Raw genomic sequence first — 8,323 nt, 5'->3', positions numbered from 1 at the left:
TAACGTGTAAGCACGCCTCTTGATGATATGAGCTTTACATGAATTTGAGGCTAGATGATTTGAAGTGCTTAAGACACTAAGAAAAATTCGATCGGCTACACATTAAATGCTTTATATGCATTTAGTTGCACTACATGAGTTATGATGTTATTTACATCATGAGATGATATATACTCATGTTAGATGATATTTAGATGTTATATCATGACATGTAATGTGTGTGTACTATGTTTACATACTTATTTGTATGTGTATGCATTGATGTTTATATAGCCATGGGATAAAATGATGAAAGACATACGAAATAGAAAGGAAAAAAAAAAAAAGGGAAAGTATCCCTAGATGTAAAAGATAAGTGGTGTGTTAACAAATATGTTTAAATGAGGGTCAAATATCACATTTAGAATGCAATGGATCATTCCTTACTGAGCGATTAGCACTCACCCTTTCATTGTTGATTGTGTTAGAGTAGATGCCTTAGAGCCAATCAATTATTGTAGAATTGACTCTTTGTAATAATGTTCATTGATCAATAAAAGGCGTTTTATACTATATCGCGTAAATCATCATTGTATGTATTGATATATGTCCTTAGAATGGTAGAATCGTGACGAAGGTATCAAGTGTTTCAAATCTTGATAGTGAGAACCCTATGAGCACATGGTGGCCATTCTAGAAACGTCTGTAGCCCCAGTATTATTTTAAAGTAAGGGCACAGATAATATGGTAAGGCTATCATAGTGTTGAACGACCTTATTGAAAGGCAGTGACTGATCTGTTAGGAAGCGATCCATTTACGCAGTGAAAAACAAAAATAATAATAACAAGGATCGTTCATAGAACCAAGATCAGGGTATAATTTTACAGTTTATATCAAAATAAGAATCTATAGAAAACTAATATAGAGTTTAAGAAACCATACGCACGTTTGGAGGCTCCTCCAACTTTGTCTCTGAATGTGTTTTGCTACCGACCCAAGTGTAGGATCAAACCGACGTAGTCCACACGAAGACAATCGCAAAGAACTAAGGAGGGATTTGCTAGATCCCTCTTTAGCCTTAAGAACAAAGAAGAAATGAAGAGTAATTGATTTTAGGCAAAAACCCAAATCTGGTGTGAGAGTGAGAAAAAGGGGCTGTGTGTTTTCTCTCAAATGAAATATTGAATAAATGAAAAACTCTTACCTTTTACAAATAACCTTTTTCTTTTATAGTAAAATTTAATTGCCCTATTCCCATATGAAATAGGCTTGGGCTCCAACCCAAACACCCCTTGTTTCCAAACACTCCTAATTAGATATTCATTTTAATTCATCATTATCTCAATTAAAATCAATTAATATATATTTAATATATATATTAACATTTAACAACAATGATAATTTATTTCAATATATGCTAACACATATTTAAACGTAATTTCACTTATTTAATTTTTCTAACAAATTAAATAAAGCCTACGACCTCAGCAAATTTAATTGCATTGTGAAATTACCAAAATACCCTTTCGCCTAAAAAGATGAAAACGCTCTACTTACTTCTTGAGCCTTAAATTATCTTCTATGTGTGTGACCCATAGGCTCCTCATCATACCGATAGTGTATAAGATCGCAATTAACACCAATTAATCGTCTCACTAATACACAGACCAAGATTGGCTCCTAGCAAGACATCATGGCCACTCGATAGATTCAGATTCAGCAAATTAGCTACCTGTCAACGATATGGTTACTGTACAATTTGATCCTTTCATCATACGTTATCTCGATGAGACGAAGGCATAAAAATAGTATCAACCTTCGGTTACTCTCGATATTATGTATTCAGTTTTTTGACCAATGACCTGTATTATAACCTGGATAGAGCAACAACTCAATCCCACTGTGGCCACAGTTTTAGTGTCATTGCCATATACTGAGTTACACCATGAGATAACTTCTCTCGTACCCGGGAGTGATGAATCCTCTGTCTATCCACCATAGTCTTGATACACTCCTTGATGCAGCCAATCACCACCGTATTGACAACTCTGAATAGAACTGCGTTAGGCTAGTGTCAAACTACACCAATCAGTGCACAAGGCGCTCTGGTGATCTCAAGTCTAAGGATCACATGCACCGCCATTTGTTAGAGGATTTGTTCCATAGACACTGGGGTTACCATCCATATGGAATCCTTTGGTGGGTCAGTCTAGTGAACTTTCCTACAACAAGCACCTATGTGTTGCACTAGGTTGTCACCAAACAACCTTGACAAGTGAGATCAGTCACTACCTTTCAACAGGGTCGTTCAACACCATGATAGCCTTATCGTATTATCCGTGTCCTTACTTCAGAATAATATTGGGGCTACGGACGTTTCTAGAATGGCCACCATATGTGCTCATAGGGTTCTTAATATCAAGATTTGAAACACTTGATACCCTCGTCATTGTTCTACCATTCTAAGGACATATATCAATACATATTCCAATAATAATGATTTCCGCGATATAGAATAAAATTCCTTTTATTGATTAATGAACATTATTACAAAGAGTCAATTCTACAACAATTGATTGGCTCTAGGGCATCTACTCTAACATGATCTCACTTGTCAAGGTTGTTTGGTGGCAACCTGGTGTAACACATGGGTGCTTGCTGTAGGCAAGTTCACTAGACTAACCCACCAGAGGATTCCATATGGATGGTAACCCTAGTGTCTATGGAACAAATCCTCTAACGAATGGTGGTGCATGTGATCCTTAGACTTGAGATCACCGAAGCGCCTTGTGCATCAATTGGCGTAGTTTGACACTAGCCTAATGTAGTTCTATTCAGAGCTATAAATATGGTGCTGATTGTCTACATTAATGAGTGTATCAAGACTATGGTGGATAGACAAAGGATTCATCACTCCTGAGTATGGGAGAAGTTATCACACAGCGCAATTCACAAAATGGCAATGACACTAAAAGTGTGGCCACATTGGGATTGAGTTGTTACTCTATTCAGTTTATAATATAGGTCATTGGTCCAGTAACTTAATACATAATATCGAGAGTAACCGAGGTTGACACTATTTCTATGCCACAGTCTCGTCGAGATAACGGATGATGAAAGGATTAGATTGCACGGTAACCATATCGTTGACAGGTAGCTGCTTCGCTAAATTCGAATCTATTGGGTGGCCATGATACCTTGCTAGGGGCCAATCTTGGTTTGTGTGTAGTGAGACAATTAATTGGTGTTAATCGTGATACTACACACTGTTGATATGATAAGGAGCCTACGAGTCACACACATAGAAGATAATTTAAGAACCAGTTTGTAAGAAAGGTGTTTTTGTCTTTTTAGGGGAAAATGGTATTTTGGTAATTTCACAGTGCAATTAAATTTGGTAAGGTCGTAGCCTTTATTTAATTTGTTAATTAAAATTAAATAGGTGAAATTATATTTAAATATGTGTTCGCATATATTTAAATGAATTATTGTTATTGTTAAATGTTAATATATGAAATGAATATATTAATTGAATTTAATTGAAATAACAATAATGATTAAAATTAAAATATCTTAAAGGGGCTGTTTGGATACAAGAGGTGTTTGGGTTGGAGCCCAAGCCCATTCCATGATGGAATAGGGCAAAGTGTGCACTATATAAGTGCGACACTTTGTGAATTGTTTAATTCATTCATTCATTCATTGAAAACAAATATTCCAGCCTCTTTTCTTCTCGCTCACGCCAGTTTTCTTTTGTTTGAAGAAAATATTTCATTTGATTTTCATCTTGGTTCTTAAAGGCTTAAGAGGATCTAGCAAATCCCTCTTTAGTTCCTTGAGGTTGTCTTCGTGTGGACTACATTGGTTCGATCCTACACTTGAGTCAGTAGCGAAATTCATTCCGAGACAAATTGGAGGAGCCTCCAAACGTGGATATAGTTTCTTAACCTTGAATTGTTTTATTGCAGATTTTAATATGTTATATAAACTGTAAATTTGTGCCTTGATCTGGGTTCTAAGAAATGATCTATAATGTTTAAATAATTTTTTGTTTCCACTGCCATTTATGATCGTTTCCTAACAATGGTATCAGATCCATGGGTACCAAATTTTATAGTTTATTGTTTGATTTATAACATGTTATTTTTGTTAAATCTGCAAAATCTGCAAAATCTACTGTTGAATGAATGATTCAATTGATAAATTGGTTTAATAATGTGTTGATAAATGTTATATTGGTTGGTTGGTATCCTGGTGGAATGTTTGTGCGTTCGATTTGATTTGGATTGGTGTTATTACTTGAAAAACTGCAAAAAATGCGAACTGTGCATTTTGGGATTTCTAGACTTCGCCGCAGCGACGTACTTACTAGAATTATTCGCCACGGCGAAGTCTGTTGTTGTCCCAATATATTGACAAAGTACTGAAAAGATTCAATATGGAAGAATCCAAGAAGGGGTTTTTTCTGATGTCACATGATGTTTATCTCTCTAAGGAATTGTGTCTTAGAACACAAGATGAGAGAGATAGGATGAAGAGGATCCCATATGCATCAGCAATTGGATCCATCATGTATGCCATGCTATGTACTCATATTGATGTCTCATGTGCTTTGAGCACTTATAGTAGATATCAATTAGATGCAGGTGAGCATCACTGGATGGCTATCAAGAATATTCTTAAGTACCTGAAAAGGACTAAGGATATGTTTTTGGTTTATAGGGGGGAAGATGAGCTCACCGTAAGAGGATACAGTGATGCTAGTTTCCAAACGAACAAAGATGATTATTGATCGCAATCAGGGTTTGTATTTTGTCTCAATAGGGATGCAGTGAACTGGAAGAGCTCCAAGCAAAGCACTATAGCGGACTCTACAATAGAGGCTGAGTGTATTACATTGTCAGATGCGGCTAAGGAGGCAGTCTGTATTAAGAAGTTCATTACTAAACTTGGTGTGGTTCCCACGATTGTTGATCCAATAGACATCTATTGTGACAACAATGGAGCAATCGCTCAAGCTAGGGAACCACGATCTCATCAAAAGTCCAGACATATACTCAGACAATTCCATCTCATCAGAGAGATAGTTGAGAGGAAAGATGTGCAGATTAGTAAAATGCATACTGACGACAATCTTGCGGATCCACTGACAAAGCCTCTGTTGCAAGAGAAGAATGAAAGGCACTTGAGATCATTTGGTATTAAATACATGAATGATTGGCTATAGTGCAAGTGGGAGATTGTTAGAGTAGATTTCCTAGAGCCAATCAATTATTGTAGAATTGACTTTTTGTAATAATGTTCATTAATCAATAAAAGGCATTTTATTCTATATCGCGTAAATCATTATTATTGCAATATGTATTGATATGTGTCCTTAGAATGGAAGAACCGTGTCAAAGGTATCAAGTGTTTCAAATCTTGATAATGAGAACCCTGTGAGCACATATGTTGGCCATTCTAGAAACGTCCATAGCCCTAGTATTATTCTGAAGTAAGGGCACAGATAATACGGTAAGGCTGTCATAGCCTTGAACGACCCTGTTGATAGGCAGTGACTGATCTCACTTGTCAAGGTTGTTTGGTGACAAAATGGTGCAACACATGGGTGCTTGCTGTAGGCAAGTTCACTAGACTGACCTACCAGAGGATTCCATATGGATGGTAACCCCAGTGTCTATAGAACAAATCCTCTGACGAATGGTGGTGCATGTGATCCTTAGACTTGAGATCACTAGAGCGCCTTGTGCACCGATTGGTGTAGTTTGACACTAGCCTAACGCAGTTCTATTCAGAGCTGTCAATACGATGGTGATTGGCTGCATCAAGGAGTGTATCGAGACTATGGTGGATAGACAGAGGATTCATCACTCCCGGGTATGGGAGAAGTTATCTCACGGCGCAATTCAGTAAATGGCAATGACACTAAAACTATGGCCATAGTGGGATTGAGTTGTTGCTCTATCCAATTTATAATACAAGTCATTGGTCCAGTAACTGAATACATAATATCGAGAGTAATCGAGGTTGATACTATTTCTATGCCACGGTCTCATCGAGATAATGGATAATGAAATGATTAGATTGCACAGTAAGCATATCATTGATAGGTAGTTGCTTCGCTGAATCTGAATCTATTTCGTGGCCATGATGCCTTGCTAGGGGCTAATCTTAGTCTGTGTGTAGTGAGACGATTAATTGGTGTTAATTGCGATACTACACACTACCGGTATGATAAGGAGCCTACGGGTCACACACATAGAGGATAATTTAAGAACCAGTTTGTAAGAAGGGCATTTTCATCTTTTTAGGAGAAAAGGGTATTTTGGTAATTTCATAGTGCAATTAAATTTGCTAAGGTCGTAGCCTTTATTTAATTTGTTAATTAAAATTAAATAAGTGAAATTATATTTAAATATGTGTTCGCATATATTTAAATGAATTATTGTTATTGTTAAATGTTAATTTATGAAATGAATATATTAATTGAATTTAATTGAAATAACAATAATGATTAAAATTAAAATATCTTAAAGGGGCTGTTTGGATACAAGGGGTGTTTGGGTTGGAGCCCAACCCATTCCATGATGGAATAGGGCAAAATGTGCACTATCTAAGTGCAACACTTTGTGAATTGTTTAATTAATTCATTCATTCATTGAAAACAAATATTCTAGCCCTTTTTCTTCTCTATCACGCTAGTTTTCTTTTATTTGAAGAAAATATTTCATTTGATTTTCATCTTAGTTCTTAAAGGCTAAAGAGGATCTAGCAAATCCCTCTTTAGTTCCTTGAGGTTGTCTTCGTGTGGACTACATTGGTTCGATCCTACACTTGGGTCGGTAGCGAAATCCATTCCGAGACAAATTGGAGGAGCCTCCAAACGTGGGTATGGTTTCTTAACGTTGAATTGTTTTATTGCAGATTTCAATATGTTATATAAACTGTAAATTTGTGCCTTGATCTTGGTTCTAAGGAACGATCTATAATGTTTAAATAATTTTTTGTTTCTGCTGCCATGTATGATCGTTTCCTAACAAATTGCTTTCCTGGTAGACCATAAGCGAAGGATGCTAGAGACAGCGAGGCTACATGTGAGGGGAGATGATTTATTGTCATCTTGATGTTTTTATCTTGATGTAAATGATAAATGTTTGTGAAACACCTTTGGAAGCTTCCACCCTATAAATATGTTTTGATTGTGTAGTTTTCGGATAAATTCTTAATGTTTCTTAATTATAAGTTTGGATCTTGCGTGACATTTTATATGCATGTTTTGGATATTATTATTATTATCCTTACACAGATTTTTTCTAAATACAACTTGTTCTCGAGACAAGTATCCCTAGGATTCTCATTAAGGGATATTCAGAGGGTACCTGACTGGAGGGGGGTTTTACATAATCCTAGCCGTAGAGGTAGTTCTATATGCATCTTCCATAAAGAAAAAAAAAATGATTCCATAAAAATGAAGACTTTGAAAACATGACTCCATAGGCCTACTTTTCAGATCACTCTCCACTAATGCACAACTTCAAATCATTAGGACTTCATTAAGCATGTATCGTTAGGCTAAGGTATTGGGTCGTAAAAGAACGTAAGAGATTCAAGCAATTAAGAGGAATAATCTCACATTTCAAAAGCATGATCACTCAAAACAACTCATTCCCTCAAACCCTAAACCCTTTTTATTATACATCACTCTTTCCCAACCATAATTGAATCTGTACCCTTTTCATACTTATTCGTTTTTTTTTTTTAATAATAGAACAAGATTACAGAAATTTAGGAAGTATGGATATAAAAAATTCCCCTTTTTACCATCCAATAATCCCCAACCCATTCTTTCGAACATCCTCACAAAATGTTCTACAAATCTCAAACCATACACATTTTCACTTTCACAAATTTAGATTAATCCTTATCATAGGTAGGAAATGTATTTAAGGGTTATAAATGGAAGGTTATAGCAAGATAAAAGAAAGAACATCAGGGCCAAATATATACAATATCAATTCAAAGAGGTGACTAAGGGTAATAACCTATAGGGTTGGCTTGAAAAGTACAAATAGTCCAAAGATAGCCTAAGTCAATTCTTAAATCATGCATCATCTAGGATTTCACCTCAAGTGATCATCAAATAGGTTCTAGAATTTTAGTGATCTCACAAAGTCATAGGAAGATTACACACAAAGCACCTCTAAATGCTAGAACCAACCAGCCAAACAAGCCACATACCCAAGAGTTTCAAAATCAAGCAAAACCAACATCCAGAATAATTCTCAAATTAGTGTAAAAAATCACCTCTTCTAGACACTACATATCATTGCAATCATGTTATAT

The sequence above is a fragment of the Pistacia vera genome, unplaced genomic scaffold (genome assembly GCF_008641045.1).
Source record: "Pistacia vera cultivar Batoury unplaced genomic scaffold, PisVer_v2 Contig399, whole genome shotgun sequence".
Classification (NCBI taxonomy): Eukaryota; Viridiplantae; Streptophyta; class Magnoliopsida; order Sapindales; family Anacardiaceae; genus Pistacia; species Pistacia vera.
The sequence above is the reverse complement of the archived record's forward strand: the minus strand, read 5'-3'. Positions refer to the sequence as shown.